General features: G+C 38.0%; 1 protein-coding gene and 1 non-coding gene across 2 annotated transcripts in view; both read right to left on the bottom strand.

Annotated features, from left to right (window-relative positions):
- The window catches only part of MACROD2 (mono-ADP ribosylhydrolase 2), an 809,981-nt gene that overhangs the window by 406,444 nt on the left and 381,309 nt on the right, over nucleotides 1-22,228 (bottom strand). The window lies entirely within an intron of this gene.
- Nucleotides 20,894-21,076, bottom strand: LOC130575264 (U2 spliceosomal RNA). Its single transcript, XR_008965530.1, has one exon. It is a non-coding gene; the product is annotated as a U2 spliceosomal RNA (small nuclear RNA).

Below are 22,228 nucleotides of genomic sequence, written 5' to 3' on the forward strand. Positions count from 1 at the left end.
GAGAAAAATACAACTGAGCAACATGCTGCAAACAGAATCCAGTGTAAATGTGCTTCCATTTGCTGAACTTCCCGGGAGCACAAACCCAGGGATTTTTATCTGGAATCTGGCTGTTGGTAATACAGGGMTATGGTGAAATTCTCCAGCCTGAATGATGTTGTCTGTGTGTGAGGATAGAAGCTTTTGCTGCATCTCATTGAGATTAGGAACTGGCTTCATATCCAATCTGAAGTTAAAAGGAGGAAAAGCGAATCAGATCTTCTAATTTTGACATTTTTGTAACACACACCTCTTTCTGAGACAGAAACCCAGATCATTTACCAGGCTGTTAATGACTCAGTACAATCTCTTTCATACAAATTTGGAGCAAAATGCTAAGGAAGAAATCAAAAGATGAGAACTCGGTACTGGGACAGGAAATGGCCAGGATGACCTGTCTTCCTGCATCTTTTTCTTCTCTTACAAGGAAATGTGACATAAAATTAGTTCTTTAATCATCACAGATTTTTTCAGTAGGTTCTTCGGCAAACAACTGTGATCTATTTCAAAATCATCTTCAAATAACTGTACATGCAAGGAAAAAAATCTGTATTGGCCTCTGAGGTCCTTGAACTTCAGATTATTTCATTTTATTCACTTTTATAAGACTCAAATTTTAAAGGAGCTTGATGACAATTCAGACTGCAGAGCACAATGTGTGTTACATGATACAGGAGGCCATGCAGGCAATTTTTTATAGAAGCAGAGTAAACCTGAATTTTGGCACYTTTAGGTTGGTTAGCATGCTTTAAGGGAAGAGTGGCACATTTTAACCCCTGGATTCTGGCTTACATYGGATCCTGACACAGCTCACCTGCCTAGCCAACATTTAATTTTGCATATTTCAGCTGATAACACACTTCACTGTATAGAGAAGCCAAGTGCATTAGGATTTCCAGCTATCTGCCACAAGCCATGTAGGTCACAGAAACAGTGTCAGATAAAAGGAGCTAAACCTGATCTCTCTTTTGTCTTACAGATTACAAGCTATTCYAGAGTCTAAAAGAAGATGTGTAAATCCTGATTATTCAGGACTGCCAGGAGTATCGGTTTCTTGCACAAAGGAACACCTGGCACAAAACCTGAATAAGTCTGATGTGAATGTTTTTTTTAGAGCACTTCCTGAGGGATGTTTTCCCTTTTCAGGTGGCACCTTCCCCATCTGTTCTTCAAGAGTGATGGGAAGCTTAGAATCAAGCTTAAATTATTATTTAGTTAWGATGATAGACTAAAATAATTGCCTAAAGCAAGCTTCTCTCTAGCTTGCACATGGCTTAAAACCTGACCCTTTATTCAAAGACAAGGCCCCCTCRATGCACCATATGGATTCTCCTGCCATATAAAGGGACACCTAGAATWAATACAAAGGTTCAAGCTGGTGCAAAACGTGGCTGCTCAAAAACACTCAGCACCCTTTCTGCAACTAGAAGGAATTMATTTGGTTCACATTCCCTCATGGATATTATTTTATGCTCCCAATAGATTGCAGCCCACATTTATTCCAGCTGAATATCTCAATCCTGATCTCCAGAGCCATTTAATAGAATGAGTCCTACCTTTATCAGTCCAGGGCTGCATTCCTTGGGGATTCAGCAGTCTGTAAAGCCCTTGGGTGGATACATGTACTATTCTTGTTTGGAAGGATTTGTCAGATGTATTTTTTGAGTCTGAACTCCTTTGGAGCTTCCMCAGCCAAAAGAACACTTTCACAATATGTGAAACACACCCATACAAAATTATTATTCTCCAAGCTTGGATTTACTTACCTAGGGGACAGACCACACTAAAATGCTAATAGCAACTCACAGAATGTAATTTCCTTAAGTAATACTTAAATAGCATTTTACAAAAAAAAAAAAAGGCAATATTCTAAGTTAGATGAAAATAATCAACCTATTTATACATTAGTTTACAGAAAAGGACATAGAAATCTAAATGACCTTGATATAAAAAGAGAATTTTCAACTAAACATAGTTTACCAAACAATATAAGCTGCTGAATTCAAACACAATTGGCTTAAATACAATAYGCAATTTCCCTTCCTAAATTTTGGCTTGGATACCATTTGACAAATTTCCAGCAAAAGGCAACAAAATTAATTCTCAACTATGCCCTGCAYAAGCTATGTGATTTACTCAGAGGAAATAAAAGTTTTCTCCAAGTGTGTGATAATGGACCACCTTCATCAATCACCATGGMATTCTCCTCCCATGGCTTCCTGTGAAGCCTCTGAATGATCCGACTTCCTCTCCATCCAAAAGGCAACATGAGTTTTGTTTAACCTCCCTAACCATAAAACACAGCTTTTCTGTTAATCTGTCATCTACTAATCAAGACTCCATCCGGAAGGGCCCTGAATATCCATTAGCAGCTGGAATGCTGCATTGAAATTGTGGTTCCTAGCAAAAAAAAAATAACAGGTTTTTTGGAACTATCACTGGTCTAGGATAATTCTTCTTCTGCACATGCAGGTGCTTGTGAGAGTAATTTTTAACAGTTGTAGTGAAAAATACTGCATAAATCCCAGAAGTGCTAATGTAGAACGATCCTATACATTGCTCCAATAGGAAAATATTCTAAAACACAATCTTTGTTAAAGYAAAAACATTTCAAGGAGTATAAAGGTTATTTATAACAATGTCTCTGAAATAACAATTGAGAATATGGCACATTCTAGTTATGGACATGATGAAAATACTGCTTTTAAAATGAAAACCAGCTTGTTTTGTGATGGTTACAGACAAAATATTGCAGGAAGCATGCTGCTATGCTTACATAAAATGACAGATAAACCTTAGGATGACAAATTACAGTTCAGCATGTAAACAAGATTTATCCATATTTTTTAGATGAAAGTGGCACTTCTTATGGTGGCTCAGCAACTCATTTTTTTTTTCAAAATCTCAGTGTATTTCAGAAGTTTCTGAAAGATGGAACAAACTAATATATCTTATGTAACCTTTATTACCAGCATCTTATTCATAAAGTATTAATTTTGCTCTATCCTGACACACAACATGCAAAGAAGAGACAGGTTTTGCTCAATTCATGCTTTCCTAATTTTTTCATTTGTCAAGTGAATTCAGAWCTTCTCTGCTCTCAGTATTTTAAGGAGAGAAAATTGTATTTTGCATAGACCTCAATCTCAAATATGCCATGCTTTCTACACATTTTAAACCCATTTTTTGACAGCATTCTGTGTGTCAAAATCCTGTGTCACAGAATTATCCTAACAATTCATGCTGCTTCGCAATGGAGAAGCAGTTGGGAACAGTTATTTTACCACCTTACACAAACGACCATGAAATGATGTCATATACTATAATGACATGAATATATTAAACGTTCTTTCACTTCAAAAACATAGAAAGATCCACCCAACCTTTCCCTCCCCTTCTTCTACCAAATGCTTTCAATTTCATCAGCAGGTAGCAGGCTACACTACAGAATATACAATAAAGTGCATGTAGAGMCTACATTTCAGGAATTTTACCAATATGAAGATTTATGGCTGTCACTTTACCCTGAAATTCTCCAACATCAAARAGTGCTGTTAAAGCACAAGTGACAGCCAAGGYAACAGCTGTATGGATAAAATATGGTTGTTTTAACACCTCCTCTCTTGATGTAAAGAAGGTCAAGGGATGTTGCTTTCATACGATGGTGTTCAGGGTGAGTGTAAGTTCATCAGTAAAGCCCACCTTCAGGCAGGGAGTTTCTGAACAGTCACTGTTAACTGTGCAGAAAGGGGATGGCAGGGGGAAAAAAAAATAAAATCTAAGCTTCCTTTCATTGACACTGTGAAGATTAAATTTTGGGAGAAGCTGCTGTCAGAGGTTCCTGCTCATTGGGATTCCACACATCAAAACCAGGAGCTTTCTGGAACTCTGGAAACTTCCAAATTCACAGACAAGCACACAATATCGCAGATGAAAGACTGCTGACTGCTGTGCAGTTAAACCCTCTAATTTACTTAGCATATTCTCTTTCTGAGATCTCCTTGCAGCTGTTCATCGCAAATGATCCAAGGCAACATTCCCGTGCTTGAGACAAGCATAGCAAATTTGAACTAAGGAAACACTTTTAGGAAGAGGTGAAAAAGTATTTGAACTCAAGAGGAATAAATGAACACCTCCTGGTTCTAAAGCATTCAAAATGTATGCACTAATTCTGTAGTTTCTACAAAAGATAAAAGCTTGTGCATGAAACTTTAAATTAGAAKGATTAAAGAGTAAAGAATTTATGCCTTTCTTTTAGAAACAAGGGCAAATGTCAGCCAGTGAATTTATACATGTTATTTTGTCCTTGCAGCATTTGCATTATACTGTTACACTGAGTTCAAATTTACTTGGGGAAACAATATTAAATGTAAGTGAGTGCCATTATAAAGTGCATGAACAACTACTGAATCTAATCTAAAGAAAGCAGTTTAACAACATTTTTATTAAAAGGCCAAATTAAAGCAATATGAGAGCAGAAGGAATGGGGATGCTAGGAAGTGGTCAGGGAGCAGACTGTTGGATTTTTTTTGTAGTTCTTCGTCAAAGGCTTGGAGCTATGCTGATCTCCAAGATCAGTGAACATGCAGACAGCTCAGTAACACCCCTCCAAAGCCCACYTGGGACCAGGGAACTGACTTATGAAATGGGACTGAGAGGCTTTCAAGTCACCAGGGCACGACTTGATGAACTGCAGTTGATATTTGCAAACTTTCTTGACCTGCAGTGGGTTGAAGGATGGTGTTTTTTGGCACTTCCCAACCTTTGCACATTCTGTTTGGATTGATAAAGTTTTGGCAAAGTTTTCTTCCATTTTGCTTTTATGAGCTACAGTTCAGAGGCTCAAGAAGCAAAGTAATTAATAACTAAGATTTTAAAGATGGAATTATCTTTGAATTTTGCTCATTTCATACTGTATAATTTATCTTTCCTCAAAACCACTTTGTGCCTTCTTGCTTCCAGCTAATCTTGTCTGTCTGTTAGCAAGATAAAAACATTAAATGAAATACAATGTTTTGAATACTAGAGTCTGAAAATCTCCTCGAGTAGCATTTGATATTGATCATTTTATTTAAATATAATTCCTAGAAACCTTAAGAAGAAAGAGCTGTAATTATTAATGGCACCTCACAAGACATGTGTATGCCACGGTATGTGTATAATGCTCCAGAGCCTTTGTGCGAGTCTCATGGTGAAAACTCACTGACATAAAGGCACTGATGCAATCAGCCATGCAGCTCTTTGTACAATATTCCTTTCTGCTGTTTTCCAGTCTCCCACTGTTATTTCAACCTGCCAAGCTGTCAGGGAAATCGTGTCAGCTGCAGTTCCTACGTTGTAACTAGACATGGTGMGTACCCAGGTGCTCTCAAGTTCCCTCTGGTGAAAGCTGCTACCAGCTCAGTCTGCAGGCAAGCGTTACTGAGATAATCCCCAGCTTCCCCAGTCCTTCACAACACCTCACATAAAAAATTAACTACCTGATTGCTTAAATCTGCTTTTTGCTCACAGCTCCTTCCTTCTGGGGACCCCGGATTACGGTGCTTTGCTCTTCCAGCAAACAGGGCTGAATGATGCGTGTGCCAAACAGCTTTGTAAAGAAGTCCTATGAACCTCTACTTTGGACACACCAAGAGACAGAAAGTCAAGGAAAAAAAAAAGAAAAAAAAAGCAAACACCCCATCCATCCCAAAGCCTCACTTTCTTCACTCCTGAATGACTTTGGAATTTAGCAGAACCTTCTACTGATGTTCTTTGGCATATTGTTTTCTGTCTAGGCAACAATGTCTCTCCAGCAACTCCTCCAGCCGGGTTGCTCTATCTCCCCAAACAGTTTGGAGCTATTTTGATTCTACCACTATTCCTGGTTTCTTCACTTTGCTCCAGTTTAATAAATTCTCTTTCTTCTCAAGACTCCCAGCTCTGCCGGGGAAGAAGAGGCAGGAATCTCAGCCCATGGGTTATTTTGTTGTAAGTGAATTATTACCATCAATTGAGAAGGCACCTGTGAGCAGCAAACAGCTCGGACCTGAGCTCTGAACCAGCAGCTACCACAAAACTCAGTTTAAAAGCAGTCACTCAGCCCAAATTAATTATATACAAGGCAAAGAGCAAAGAGCAGAATGATCTGCTGTGATCTCCTGAAGGCAACCTGGCTGACCCCAAATGCAGCACTGGTACATTCTCCCAAGCCCTTGCCTTTTCCTTCTGACCACACCATAATTGCCAATGATGCAGTGCAACTAAACACCAAGCACCTGGGCAGTGCCATTGTGAAGGACTAAGGGAGAGGGAAACACACAGGTTTCTAACACTTGCCCCCAAGCCCTATTCTCTCTGTTTGAAGTAGTCCCATAGAAACAAAATTCCAACTTTTTCAACACCATTAAAAAAAATCTATGCAGAACAAACGTGTCCTGAGAGATGCCAAGGGAAAAAGTAGGATAATTGATTCCCTCAGAGTTTTGTGATACACTGCTATTGGTCCAAACGAGATACTGTTCAAATGTGCACAAAGTTGTAGGGCAGCTCCCCACTCAGCAGATGTCCTAAGATACAAAAGATTTATTTTCATGTTACGTTTTTCAGAACTAACACTTAAAAATAATTCTCTCAAATCTCACAAATCTCATAGAGATATCAGGCCCTTATACAGTGAGTCAGCTGCCTGTTGYAAACATGACTTGCTAATAGTATGAGGTAAATCCCTGCTTTTTTTTATAAATTTCACAAAAAGGAAGGAAAGGAAGTAGAGCTCCCAGCACCATAATACACAACTTGTTTGCTTGTCAGGTAGGCTGGGAAGTCAYTGGAAATAGTTTTGTGTCCACCTCTTGCACAGCTCTGTAAAAATTGTGGGCACACATCTAAAACCATCTCTCTTTTGGTACTAATTTATTGACAGCAGATAGTTCACTGCAGATGTCGAATCTCAGTCCATCACTTGGCCTGGGGGAAAATACTCAGAGAGAGACCTGTCAGTCTCCAACCTGTAAAAGCAGCTGCAAAAGCTGCCAAAAAGAGGTTCTTCTAGCGATCCATAAATGCCTGGCTTTGTTATGTTTTCCTGTGCTAACTGYTCTTTTGCTTGGCAGATCATCTTTACTTTCCCCTTTTTCAACTCAGTGTCACTGTTTATTCACTTCTCCCTTTGCAGTATCACATTTCCTTCCAACTATCTTGCACCTTCATAATCAATTTTTCTTCTCTCTTTCCTCTTCTCTCTGCTATAGTCTAACTGGAACTAGTCTGATATTTGCTGACATCAACACTGTRGATTTTTACTTCAACTTCTACCAATATCACTCACCCCTGACAACTTCATGAGAAGATAAACCCTTCTCCATGTGTTTCTACATTGCCAATCACAGCTGTTTTCTAGGCATCACCAAAACAAACAGTGTTAGCAACAATTAGATCTCCTTGATTCAAATCTTCCAAGGTATGGTTACACCACAGAGTTGCTTAAATCACAAGCAAAACAGCACATAAAATTTCATTACCTTTACTGATTTAAAACCTCACCCTCTAAAAAATGTCATTGAGGGAAAAACCCACAAATATATTTCTGAGGTTAAATATCACAGTTAAAAGKAAACCATTCTTAAAAATAAGAAGTTGGCATTTTAAAGGCCTGCAAATAGGATTAGATCTACCAAGACTGTATAAACATTAATAAGTGGAGCTCCATTCAGAGCTGATGTATCAGTGAGTCACATGAGGAGCAGCATGAACTCTTTTCAATTTGCCACCAGAAGATCTGGAGGTTGAAAGTGGTAAAATAACTCAGCAGAAAGGTTCACTAGGACATAGATTAGGYTCTCACACTTTCAAATGTCTGTTTCTGTTGGCTGCAGCTCTGTCTGATCACTGCTGAGCTTGAGTGCTCACCCACTTTACATCTTTAGCACTCTAAAGATATAAAAAATTGAATTCTTTATTCAAGCTGGTTCTCAACCTGGCACATCCTAAACAGCAGGTTTCTGGGCTTGGATATTTCTCTCTCCCAACCCCCCACAAGTTCTGAAAAATGACATGACAGCAGAGATGTCTAGTCCAACTGTTGCTTTCAGAACTAGAGGGTATTTCTACTGAGTAGATCCAGGAAATGTTTTCTACAATTCCCCACTGATATTCTCTGGAATGTTATCCTGCTGTAACCTACTTGTATGAGGAGCCCTCGCTTCTCTGTGTGAGACATTGGCACCATGGGTCACTGGGTGCTGGGAAAAAAAAAAAGCCATTCCTGGTGGAGAGCTTTGTCTCTCCTGTCTTGCAGAGGGACATTGTAGAGTGGATGCATTCGAGACACAACTCTGCCCCTCAGCACAACAAAGCAGAGATAAAAATCAAGAACAAAAAAAAAAGTTTCTTTTGTATCTTGGGTTTGTTTGTCTGGGATTTTGGCTTTAGTCATGGCAACCAATGAGAAAACCTGCACTAAAGACCAAAATCCCATTAGTGGTTTCAGTAAGGATTCATCCTTAGAAAAAAAGAGCAAAAGTTTAGGAGTTAAAAATTTAGTAGAAGTTTAGAAAAGGAAAGGCGAAGTGTAGCCTGAAATATATAATGTGAAAAATGACAAAGGGATGGTAGCAATACACCATCAAATCCGTCGCCAAAGTAAATGAAAAAGTCACCCAGGCAGATAACATCTGGATATGTGCAACCTCAATTTAGTCAAAATCCTAATGTAAACAAGTCCACTGATAGCAGAAGGGTAGTTAAACATTCCACTGCGTTTGGATAATCGAAACCATCTCCCTTTCCTAAAAAAATAACAAACCTTTCAATTATCAAGCTCTGWGGAAGAAACTGACAGCTATTGGAAGGATTACATTAAAATTTCATTTTTTGCTTTGCAAACATCTCTGCAAACAGTTTTTTGTTTGTGCAGAAACTACAATAGCTCTCAAGTGACTTATTACTTGTAAATACTGGTAATATATGGTACACTGATTATATATAATATAAACACGGTGTATTTTGATCCAGTTTATYAGACTGAAGCACAGCTACACATTCTGCTTACTTTATAATGATATTATTAGTTCCAATGGCAACCATATTAAAAAAAATTAAAAGAAAATATATTTGCAACTCTGTAACATGGAATTTCTTTAACATATGCATACTCTGTTCAAGAATCAAAAAAACCTGGTAGCAGTCATTCTGGGAGTGGCAACAGAGCAGCAAGAGATTTCAGTCTCTAACAGATTTCATATAAAGGCTGTGGAGGATCAGKGGGTACGTATCATATTACACCAACCTAATTATGTATTGCAATAGTCATTCAGTCAACCCCTGTGTCAACTTACTGCATTTATATATTATCACTGATAATGAAGTTTTGACACTAATCTGAAACATCTGCAACAAGTACCATCAAAGCCATTGAATACAGAATAGCATTAACAAAATACTTCTTTTTTTTCCGGGGCTAACAACTTAATATAGTTCTGGGGTAAATGTCGCATTAGAAATAATTGTAATCATATATGAATAACTTTTCATGCTTCTAGCTAGAATGCATATGAAATGGAATAATCTATATATTTCAGCAGAATCCAAGCAATTTTAAAGCAGCGAAGCTGAAGCCGATACAGCAGGTAAAAATCAAACTTTGAAGAACACTAACAAAGTTAGGAAGCACCAAGAAGTTACAAGAAGAAAAAAAATCCACCAAGTTCCATTGCAAATGATAACACTTAAAAGRAAAATATCATCCATGTGTGCACCAGCAAATCCTAATGACAACTAATTAAATAGTAAATTCTGCAAATTCTAAAAATCTATTCTCCGGTAGCTAACAAAGCTAAAAAGCTCATTTTTAAAAATAGGTCAAGTCACTCATCTCCATGCAACAGTGACAGAAGTATTAAACTGGTTGATTYAAAAAGAAAGGGATTATCAGAACCYTTATTTGCACATAGTTATGCAGAAAAAATCACCTCAAATGAAATTCAACAGAACCATATTATGCTGAATAAAGTATACAAGTAAACCTGATAAACAACACAGACAATGAGAAAATAGGCTATGAAGTTTCTTTAAAAAAATCAAAGGGGAAACTGGATATTTAAAAAGTTAAAACAAAGAAAACTGAAAAGCTTGCTAACTAACAACTGTCTAGTTTATATGAAAATTCAAATGCTATATGGTGCATGTGATGCTCATTGCTAACTTCCTTTTAAGGGGTACCTCATCCTGACTGAGAGATCAAGTGGGTTACTCAGCTCTCATGTASTGCAGAAGGTAAAACAAATATGAACTATCTTCTAGATTAGGGCTGCAGATGGAATTTCAAAATATGGAACCCCTGAATCAATTTGCACAGTAAAAATTACATTCCAATGCCATTTAATAATGAAAGAATCTGGAAGAGATTATCTGACTTTTCTTGAACACATCATGCTCAAATATATGGACAACATTTTCATAAGTGCAAAGATAGAGGGATTTAAATTCCAAGACAGTCACCAAGACAGCCTCAGAATTAATCATTTTGAAGGTGTTATTCTATTGCTTTGCAGTTAGTTTACACTCAGCCAGAAAATTCTGTATAACAGCATAACTTATACACGAGGACGTTAACAGTCCTGCATTACACATGAATGACAGCATTTCATCAATCCAAGTCTCCTATTAGGAGTTGCCAAGACTCTTAAGATGATGATGATGATGATAATAATAATAATAATAATAATAATAATAATAATAATAATAATAATAATAATAGAATTACTAAGTCTCTTAGTAGAATCATGGGATGGTTGGTTGGAAGGGACCTTAAAGCTCATTCCATTCCATCCCCTGCCATGGGCAGGGACACCTTCCACTGTCCCAGGTTGCTCCAAGCCCCATCCAGCCTGGCCTGGGACACTTTCAGGGATGGAGCCACAGCCTCTCTGTGCAACCTGTGCCAGGGCCTCACCCCCATGAGAGGAAAGAATTTCTTCCTAAAAGCCATCCAAACCAGCTCTCCTGCAGCTAAAGGCTGTTTCTTCCTCTTCATTACATATTCCAGAAAAAAATGGTAAATTGCCAACAATCCTCCAAATCTCTCTGTAGTACCTTTTCACCTTGCCAGTGATGGATTTGAGGCTGAGCATCTCTGTTCGCTCCTTTACACACATTCAGTTCCAAATAATCCTAGAATCACAGAATACTTGGGGCTGAAAGGGACCCTAAAGATCATCCCGTTCCACCCTCTGCTATGGCAGGGGCACCTTCCACTGGACAGGGTTGCTCTGTTCTGCTCATTTATTTTTCCCAGAATTGCATGTTCCATATGCAGAGGAGGCTCTGAAGGGATGGCAGAAAGTCTCTTATTCTCTAATATTGGGATGCTTAAATATTCTCATCCTAAAAAGCAGATACCCAGAAAAAAAACTCAAAATGTTCATTTCAATCCTTCAYATTCCTGCTACATTCTGGCAAGGCATGCCTCATCACCTGCCATATATTGTGGCTGTACTGTGAAGTGTTTTCTTGGTTTTGASTTGCCTTCCATTGAAGAAAATAAAATTTATTCTGAAATTATTTGATTTTTCACGATGACATTGACCATTAAAAAAGGAACTACTTAATTCTGTTGGAATATAAGTTTCTGAGTAGAAAACCCAAAACAGAAAGCAGCTCAGAAGCAGCTCATCAGTAAACCTACTGATCTCCTTTGGCCAAGTTTTGAGAAAGAGAACATGTACAGAATCCACGCTTTTTTCAAATATTATGATTCAGATCTTTAAATTACACTAATGTGTATATTCATCCTTAGTTTTGTGTTAATATAAAGACATGCTGGGCTGTTAAGCTGTGCACCCTGCCCCAATTCAGGCAGCCAGCAAGGACTTTCGTTTGGGTGGCACTCACAAAATAACACTGCAGTGTGACCCTTGAAGGGTTCCAACTTTTGAGAATGCTTAATGCCCACTTTTGAATTACATTGTGAAAAAGTACTTCAGAACTTCACCAAAATTAAATGYTTCCATCTTGGAGACTGAAAACTCAAGAACTGGAATTTCAGATGTCACCAGTGGACACTCCTCCCCTCCCTTCCTGAAATTTTTCAGGAAAAAAGTSCCAACAAAATTCATGTACCACAGAGCTCATTAATATCTTTATGATACTCTCACTAGTTGCAGCGCTCCATTTCAGAGATGATAATATTTCTGCTAAGTATTTGGACTGTGTTAAACTTAAAACCCCTGAGCCATGCTGAAGGAAATCACATTTACATCTGTTTCTGTCATATTTAAATTCATAGCCTAATTCAATTGCAAATAATTAGCTATTTATCACCATGAAGTTCACATTATAAAACCAGAAAGGGTCAATATGATTCTAACTATTTAACAAAAGAGAGAGGCCTTAAAAGGAGGAAACAGGAGAAAAACAAAACAAACCCTAGTAATGAATCCCACAGCAAATCAAATACAATCAGTTCTGCTTGCCCATCATACCCCTGGACAGCTCAATTCCTTTGTTTTTCTTCACAGACTTACAGAATATATTGCCATACATATAAGTTAAGTCCATYTTTCACTTTTACAGCCTGAAGAGGAGAATTATTTAGTCAAAATAACACAAGTACTCAGCTCTTGTAATACAGCTGTGACCTCGGTTTCCAACACTTAAACTGGAGCATTACTATAACTCACAAAGTTTTTTCACTTGCAAGGACATCTTAATTATCCCACCCGTGACATGAATGTTTTTGGAAGATAAAGTCTGTAATTATCTTGTTGCCAAACAATATGTTTACTGTCCCTGAAGGTCAGTTCTAGTAAAAAGACATAAGAACACTTAACATTGAGARAGGTGCATTGTACCTGCCGTCAAACATTAACCAAGTGATCATCCATTATCTATAGTAGCAGCAGTAGGAAAATATTCCAAGCACCATAAAATGATTGTGCTAAAATAAACCTCTGCTGCAACACACAAGGATTGCAACATGTWAGTACAGCTAGAGAGATAGTGCTTGAGCCATCGCAACCAGATTTGTTGGAAATTGCACTTAATCTCAATAGTCAGTCAGTAGTGGGAGACTTTACTCAAGATAGTCGGACAAGATTGCTCCTGTACTATTAAAATCTGTCTTTGCTGATTGCCCTTGTCAGGATAATTTAGGTTTGAAACTGTTTTTAAAGATTACACTGTAAGGACTCCTTGCCTTGTTTAGTTCTGAATTTAAACTAGCAATCTGCACACCCCAGATTGAGTAAGAAATGCTAATGTGCAAAGGGCAGGGTGAGGACATATGGATATAGGTATAACAAGGGGCTTCTTTGGCCCTGCAAAGCCATGAAGGAGGGCAGCTTAGCAYTCCTTGTACAATTCCTGTACCAAAGTAGTCCCCCATTTCAGACAAACRAGAAAGTAACCATCTTTGATTAAAGATCTCCTATAATAAGTCAATTAGTTGAGCACATGAGCTAGGAGAAGTAGAAACAGGGAAAAAAATGGACAAACAATGGGAAAAATAACCAACCCAATAATAAAAGAATATACGTAAAGCACTTCTATGCTGTTGTGCCCAATCTCTGACTCACATCCTTATCATTATTCTRTATTTTAACAGGAAACCTAACAGACACTTGGCCCTTCCTYCACTTTACGCTCTGCTTACAGTCARAGACAGATGGAAGGAATGGAAGGCAAAGAAAAGCAGCTGAGAATCACAGAAGAATAAAATCATCTTTGCCCAACAAGACCCACTCTTCTCATCCCACGCTCACAGCATGCACTCCTTCATGTGGAGGAATAGGTAACAACTGAGAATGTGTGTTTTCCTCAAAGTATTGGACAATATGGGAACAACTTGTGAAGAAATGGCATATGGAAGTACCTAAACATGGCAAACAGGCAAGAGTGAAARAAGTAAACAGGAAAAAGAAATTTGGATGAGAAAATAGGAGATGAAAATGTTAACTATTCAGATAAAGCAAGGAAATATTCAGCTACAGAAGGGAAACTATTAGAAATTTAGATAGGAAAGRAATGAGAAATCTGGAATGCCAGAATCAATGAATGTAAGAACTGGAGGAGGAGGGGACATCTTCAGATATTAACACCCAGATGTGACCATTAGCACTGCACTGAACTAGAAAACAAAGAAGTTCCTTTGGAATATTGCAGGTTATTCAAGAGGATACTTTGAATTTGCACCTTTCATGCAAAACTAGTTGATTCAAGTGTGTGTTGTCCGAAAAACTCCTGTCATGTCAGCACTTAGATACTGGAATAGCGTCCCTGGGTTGAAATGGATTATTTTCTGGTTTAACATAGAGAATAGATTGGATTTCAAAATTCCGCCACACCAGTAACCTTTCCATCAGCTGGAAACAATTTCAATCCATCTTGCCAACTTTTGACCTATGCCAGTTTTTTTTTTTTTTAGAAGGTGAAACCCATCAGGATCAGCCATGGATAAGCAATTCTCCACTGAGAGCATGTCACACAGCCTCCCCTGAGCCAGAATGCACATTTCTTGAGAAYGGACACTTAGAGCTGTTCATATGGAAGCAAATAACAAGAACCTATGTCAATCTGCATTTCTCTTGTAGATGAGGGTAGGCATCACATGTGCTATTCATTTTCTGAAACATATTGGAGAGTGCTGTTTATGAGCTGGCTATAGAGHATCTAATTAAAGAGCATAGCATATTAAAGCAATTGAAAAAAAAAAAAAAAGTAATTTGTTTCTGCAGCACAAAATGAGGAGTCTGACTGCTAGACAGAATAACTGATGTACTACCACACTACATATTTGCCTGAACACAATGGTATAACAAGCCATTATAAGTAAGAGAAGGCTTCAACTAATCTCAGCCCAGGAACTTTCCATCTTCTTCCTTCACTACTGCCAGTGGGCCCCCTGAAGTGTCAGGCAGCTACAAGTTGATTTTGGACTGAGGTCTCACCTTTGTAAGTGAAATGGAAGATAAAGATCTGTCACTATGGATGGCTGGAAGCTCCTGAAACCACAGCAGTATTATCCTACAACACTGCAGATGGAAGTACACCTGAGTCCTTCTTCGCATTCTTCCCATCATCCCCCTTCACCATCCATCCATAATTTTTTTTCGTTTGTTTACACAAGTTATGACAAGTCCAGCTCTGATGTCTCTTTGATTTCCCAGATGCTCGCCTGACTTGTTGCTTGCAGGAAGGAAAGCTTCCTGCAGACTGGCTGCACCCAGCAGAGAATACAGATGCCTTGTTGCAGCAGGAGGAAGAATATCAGAGCCCAAGTCATTATCCCCTTCACCACCACCACTCTCCATCCTCCTCTGAGTAAATTCTCTGACAGCATTCCCTTCTTGTCTTCTTCTACAATGCCAAGCAAAATGAAAAGGTTAAACTTGAAGGCTTGTACGTGGCCTTTGGGTTAAACATCCCATTAAAAAAAAAAAAAAAAAAAAAAAAAAAAAAAAAAAAAAAAAAACACCAAACAAAAAAAATCCAACCCTACACATGGCAAAATATTTTTAAAATCACAGAAACACAAAGGTTCAAGGACTAAATTTGCTACCTTGGTTGAATTACATGTACTCTGATACTCCTCCAAAAAGAAATACTTAACATCGTGCTTCCTGAAGTGACTATGGAAGCCAACGACAGGACCAAAATTTAGTTCCACTGTCAAACAACATATTGCWGATGCACACTTTGGAACTCCATGCTCCTTTACGTTGCTCTTCATACAAAAAGGAATGCTAAAAATGGAACAGGAAGTATTCTCAGCTTCAATCTGGTCAGGGTTTTCCTTTATATTTTCTGTATTTAGCAGTTCCCTGTTCAATCATCTTTCCCTTTTCCACATACCCACATTTCCTTTTCTTGCTTGGATGGAGGCTATTTGGACAATCACACAGTAAGAAGTGCAGACTGTGCTGTGAAACCCTTTAAAAAGCTTTGTGTGAATCAGACTCACGGGGAACACAGGCTACCACTCAACTCCACTCACAGCAAGAGCCACCGGTAAAATTTCCCCCGAAAAAAAAAAAAAAAAAAGGAATGTTACTAAATACTCAGCCTCCAGTGGCGTATGCCAGGACACATCCACTAGATGATGGATTGCCCTGCACATGGATCAGCAGTGGTTTGTTACCCTAGGCAGAAGCCAGCTGAACTGAGTAACTTTTAGAGTAGTTTTTCAGTCTTTGCACAGCATCAGCTTTTAGGGTTTCAGACATTTAAAGACAATTCAGAGGTTCAGGATCAAAATATATGARCCTTAGTTTTGCATCAACACAACACATGATCAAAATAACTCATTATCTAAGATTCATCAGTTTGTCTAGGAAATAAGTGTCAGTACTGTCAGGAAAGGGAAAAAATTGTGATTAAACTCTGGCTATATCATTCCTCATAATCTTCGCTTGAAGACAACATTGAGAAACCTTTTTAAAAGATTCAGCACTTGACTTTTCATCCACCTCATTGAAAAAGTATTGCAGAGAAGCCATACAAGAGAACACTTACATATAAACATATACATTTGCCATCAGTGTTGTTATGTAAAACCATTTTGCAATTAGTTTAATTTTAGGGYAGAAAGGTAATTCAACAGAATATGACACAGGCCTAAGCACAGARAGCAATTTTGTTTAAACACATGTAGACAGCAAGCCAATGAACTGCTGCAGCTCAATGGAAAGCCAATATGTACTTTTCAGCTGTACAAATGGACTGCTTCAAACATGACAGAAATTMATGCATTTCTTCCGCATGAATTTTTGATCTCCCCTCGAAGAGGAACAGGAAACCACCCTGTTTTCCAGCACATAGAGTAATTAACCAACTCATATCATGACTCCCCTGCCAAAACGTCCCCATCAGTCCTTCCCATCAGTGAAAATCACTGAGGGAAGCCTGATCTGAGTCATTGTGGGATGCTTGATCTACATTATGTTCATCTTCAGCTGTTCAAGCCATAGCACAGATAAAATAATAAACCTGTTAGGGCACAGCACAGAGACCACTTTCCTGTCTCTCATGACAGAAGCTCTCAAATGAGGAGAAAGCAGTTACACTATTGCAATATAACTTAATAATACCAATAATAAAATACTATACCTTTGAGTATTTTGACATGGAATTAAGTTATTTATTCAAAGTATCGTGTAACAGCACTAAAAGCAACAGGCACAGGCACTTTACTTTTTTTCATGTAAGGATGAGTTTTGCACGTAGATAGCWAGTGTCTTGCCATGTCATGACTGCAGAACGACAGCAGATACTTATCCACTCAGCCTTAATTAATTTACTCCCAAATGAATACTGCATTTAGAAGGAAATAAATTGTAATTTTATCCTGGAAAAGCACTTCACACAAATGGGACAAACTGTTACCTCATCTGATTTGTATCTATTTCCTAATCACACAGACTTACTATAAAAGAACTTAAAATTATTCTAAAAATATGCAGCTGCTATTGCACATAAATATTCCATCTTCCTCTCTGGATAAAATCCTTCTGAGGGAAATACAGACTTGCTTAAGGCTTGTTTTTCTTACATTTCACATGGACATGCCTCACACTCATATCACTTTTCCATCAAATTTTACATCACCAATGTGGAAATTTCTACAAGTTCAACAATGTTCTGCTGCCTGTGTTCTGCTATTCTGGTGTTTTAATTATGTTACTTCACACAGCAGAATGAAGTTTGACATTAGTATTGAATCTCATAAATYGTCACTTTAAGAAAATGCATTCCCYTGASGAAAGGTAATACAGGCCATATGAAAGTCCCTGTTCTAGCTTCAAACCTTGTTAAATAATCTTAACTGTTTTCAGAAAGTCAGTAGTAGGATTATGCCTTCTGAGGCACATAAGAAGCAAGTTATACATTAGTCCTTTTTGGTATTTTTTTTTCTATTATTGGTGGAGGTTTATAAAAAAATAACATTTAGAGTCAAATGTGAAATTAAATGTGAATTCAACATTAATTCAACAGTGCTGTCTCTGCAATAAAGGCATAACATTGTGTCTGAGATGTACAGATAACATAGTGTTAGAGATGCACAGTCCCTAATATTTTCTTCTCTTTTTTTTTTCATTTTTCTTCACCCTTTYAAAACATTTTGCTAAGGAAATGGCTGATGCTATAATACAAACACTAGTATACACCACAYGAACATGAGAAAACAGTTTCACAATGATATTCAGCGATTCAAGATGTTAGAAGATTACACAGAWTTTACAAATAACAATAAATTCCACMAAAACCAATTTCTTAGAAAGCTGTTGCTTTTGCAATGGTGAAATTGTAATCCCATAGTATCACTCTCTAAAGGGAACCAATCAATTTTTTAATTAACTAATGAAAGTCAAGATTTAGGTTGGGGCAGCAGAAATTTTGTACTTGCATGACACAGTTTCTGCAGTAATGTGGGCTTATGCTTTGAATCCATTCGGGATGCACACAGACAGGGACTGATATAGAACACTGTGATAGCAGCAGGCACATTGTGGTCATTTGCAAAGGCTCAGCTATTTCTCAGTTTCTTCTTAAGAGAGCTGCAAAAACGAGGAGGCGGAAGTGTGCAATTCTTTAAAAGGAGGAGGTGGAAATGCGCAATTCTTTAAGGAAATCTGTCCAACTCTTKCTGTTGCTCTTGCCAATTCTCTCAGTTTGTGCATCAAGGACGTGCCAATGAGCCCCTCTCCCAGGATGCCCCCAGTCAGCTGAGGAGCTGCAACAGCAGTGGATGCTCAGTTTCAAAAATGTATTATCTCAACACTCTGCACTCCCTTTTCCACGTCTGCAGTCTATTTATAAAGGGAAGACTTGGCTGTTGCAAACCACTCTACTTTTGCCCCAATGCACTGTGAAAAGGATGCTAAAAATCTGCACAGCAAAATGCAGAGATGTCTGTGTTTCTCCAAAGGCCATCTCTGGAAGGCACAGTGCATTCATATCTATGGCCTCACCCAGGCCATCTGGGCTTAAGGTACAGAACCACTCAGAAGGCAGCAGGTGGATGGAAATAGAGGAAAATTGATGCCACAACTTTTTGRCTAAAAAGGAGAAATCTGGGGTCCCACTGCTATAGGCAAGTGGTCATGAATCCTTCTCTGCTCTGCCGCAGAAGACACTCTCCAAAAGAACCATCACGTATCTGCTGACCTAGGGGCAACGAAGCCACTGCTTGAATGCTTGTCTGTGTCACAGGTTTGAGCAGCCTGGGGGCTCCTGAGCTGGCCTAACCTCACCTGGGCGCATATAACACACACTAAATTAATTTTCTCAGAGAGAGAAAAGAGAGAATCAATATTTATTCCAGGATCAAAATGCTTTTCGTTTCAAGAACTCAGCAGTCTAGAAAAACRAGGAGCAATCATTTTGTTCCCATGACAAACAAAAGCTTCCTCGCCAGTAGACACTGTATATTGACAATAACCCGTGAGCATCGTACCATGCATAATAATAAGATGGCATTTTGCTGCAGTAGATTTCTATCTTGTAGACTTCTGGTTTTGGATCTAAGCAGAAATATTAAAGAATCAAGATACRGTGTATTCCATTAAATATTAACATTTAAATCATTACAATCAACAAACACTTACTTCCACATCCCCCACATAAGCTTTATTTAACATGTCTTAACTGAAATACTGAGGCTATAAGTAATGACTAGCAAATCATCCCGTGATTAAAATGCAATGAACGTGAAGTTTTGGGGTTTTTTTTGAAACCATTATTTTATTTTACAGCAATTAAGTTGGTAGTGCACCAAGCTACCACCAAAAATGTCACAGCAGATTAACTTCCTTTTTATTAACCATGGCAGGTCAAATAATTTAAAAAGTGAAGGTGYCTTGGTAATGAGACTTAAGCCAAGGACACTAATTTACAATGACATGRGTTCCTCCATTCTGTATTACCTCACGTACTTAATAAAACATCCTTGAAGGGTCAAATTCTTATGTCATCTAAAAATGATTTTGATCACTCTCTACCTAAACTATTAATTTTGCTTCTARTGAAACTCCCAGTTTTCACCCTGTCACATCAATGTGGCCTGCAGTGGCTTGCCTCTGTTTCAAAAGATGTCATGAGCCATGCTTGTCATCACTGGCTGCACTACATGGACCTCTGTCACAGACCACATAAAACCAGTTCCTGTAAGCCACTCTCAGGACCTCCAGTTTAAAAAAAGGATGGAGTTGATATTTAATCAGTCAAAAACATTCAAGTGAACACCAGCTCTCCATAGCTTTTGGCCTATTTATACATTTAAAACACTTACATTGAAAAAAATTGTTTCCTTAAAGACACCGATCACATCTATTTATTTCCAATGGTCTCTTGTAAAAAAAAATACAAATCCTGAGTGTTCCATTTCACCATTATGTACAATGTTTCCTATCTGTTGGACTCTGCAGTTATTTCTGATTGCTATTTATGTCATTTTTCAGCAAAACAGCATCTGTAAGAGTGGTCTGTGAAAATAAATGGCACCAGTGATGCAAGAAATGGCTCTTAAGCAAGGATGAGACCAAGTATAGGCTCACAGTGCCCAGTAGATACAAGGTAACACCCACTCCTGAAGGTGACAACCTGATCTTGTTACACTGGACATTACAAAATAAATATTAATATAGATCGAGGAAGCAGTGAAAACAAGGTTAAAATTAAATTGGAAGTGCTATTTTATTTTATTTTATTTTTACAGGGGTTTTATGGAGGCTCAGGAACTCCCTGAGCTGAAAATTGGTAGGAATTAAGAGAACACTGTGGAGAGGCATAATCCATGTTTGCTCTGTTCTTGCTCTTCCCTTGRCACTCTTTTATGGTCATTAAGGGACTTGTTGCCWTTTTTTTTTYCTTTTTTCTCTTCACACCATTCTAGAAACACAGCAATAGCCGTTYTCACGCATGGAGAGGATGGCGTAAGCTCCTAGTACATTTCCCAGTCCCCAAACTCATTTAACATAAAATCCTCCAGTTGAGGACATAACAGATATTAAACTGATAAAAACATATGCTGCACTTGATCTTTGCCAAAAGGTCAAGAGGCAAACACGAATCAGCAGACTCGATGGTTTCTTGGTCTGACTCAGTGCACATGCTGAGACTGAATCATCCCAAGATTTTAACACCACAGTAGCAAAAATCATGGAGCTTTATCACTCAGATTTATTTCAAAAAGCTGCAGACAGACTGCAGACCCCAAATAACTCACTCCAGGATCTCWGTGAGCTCATGATTTTGCACACACAGGAATCATTTCAGGACAGGAACTTGGGAAAGTTAATGATGCCATGTCCAGCCTTCCAAAATAGTTCAGTCTTGATCCGATTATTTCCTCTATGGTAAACTAAATAAAAAGAAAAAACACCTAGCCCTCCCCTCTGACCTCCAAGCTCCTGCTGCTCCCATGCCCCCAGCCCCAAACAATAAAGGAATCTTCCGCTTTCTGAATCATAAAGGGATTATTTTAGAAACACACCTCCCCTACAGAAACTATTCCACAAAGTTCTAAAAAGTTGAGGGGATTTTTAATAAATAACTTATTAAAAACAGAATTACTGCAGTGCATTTTCCTAATCATTGCTGGACTCATTAGCCCATCTTGCACACTAATTCAAAGACTATACCTGAGTCTTGCTAAAGCATGATTTCTAATTACTCTGTATCAAACTCCATAAATTAACATAGAAATTGTCCCCACATAAAGAGCACTAAGTCAACACTGCTAAAGATTAAAAAAAATCATCCTCATGCAAGGAAAATAAAAACATCTTTTGAAGCTAATGAGAAATAAGATATTTTAGTAACTCGGAACAAGACAACAATTTCYTTAAAATTATTTTCACTTTCAAGAACACTTTATAAACAAGCTTGGAAACCTTTTTATTACCAATTATATTTTCCATCACTCATTAYAATCAATAATTATTTGTAAGAATACAACAGCAGGTCACAAGTAAAAGRAATTGTCACAGCAGAAATACCCATCTAATATCCTGATACTGGTGCTCTAAGCTGCACAAGAGAGCCAGCTAGCTATAAGGTAATTATTTAACTTTCAAAAAAGAGTTTTCAGTGAATCAGTATCAGCAATTCCACTGGATTTTAATGAGTTAAAATATTTTATTACCATAGTTTTGTTATTTAGTTTAATCACCTTTCCCTAAGGCTCTGAACATTTAAGCATGTGCTTAATTTGCTM

Source organism: Malurus melanocephalus, unplaced genomic scaffold, assembly GCF_030028575.1.
Source record: "Malurus melanocephalus ecotype Western Australia unplaced genomic scaffold, MMel_1.1 scaffold_101, whole genome shotgun sequence".
NCBI lineage: Eukaryota > Metazoa > Chordata > Aves > Passeriformes > Maluridae > Malurus > Malurus melanocephalus.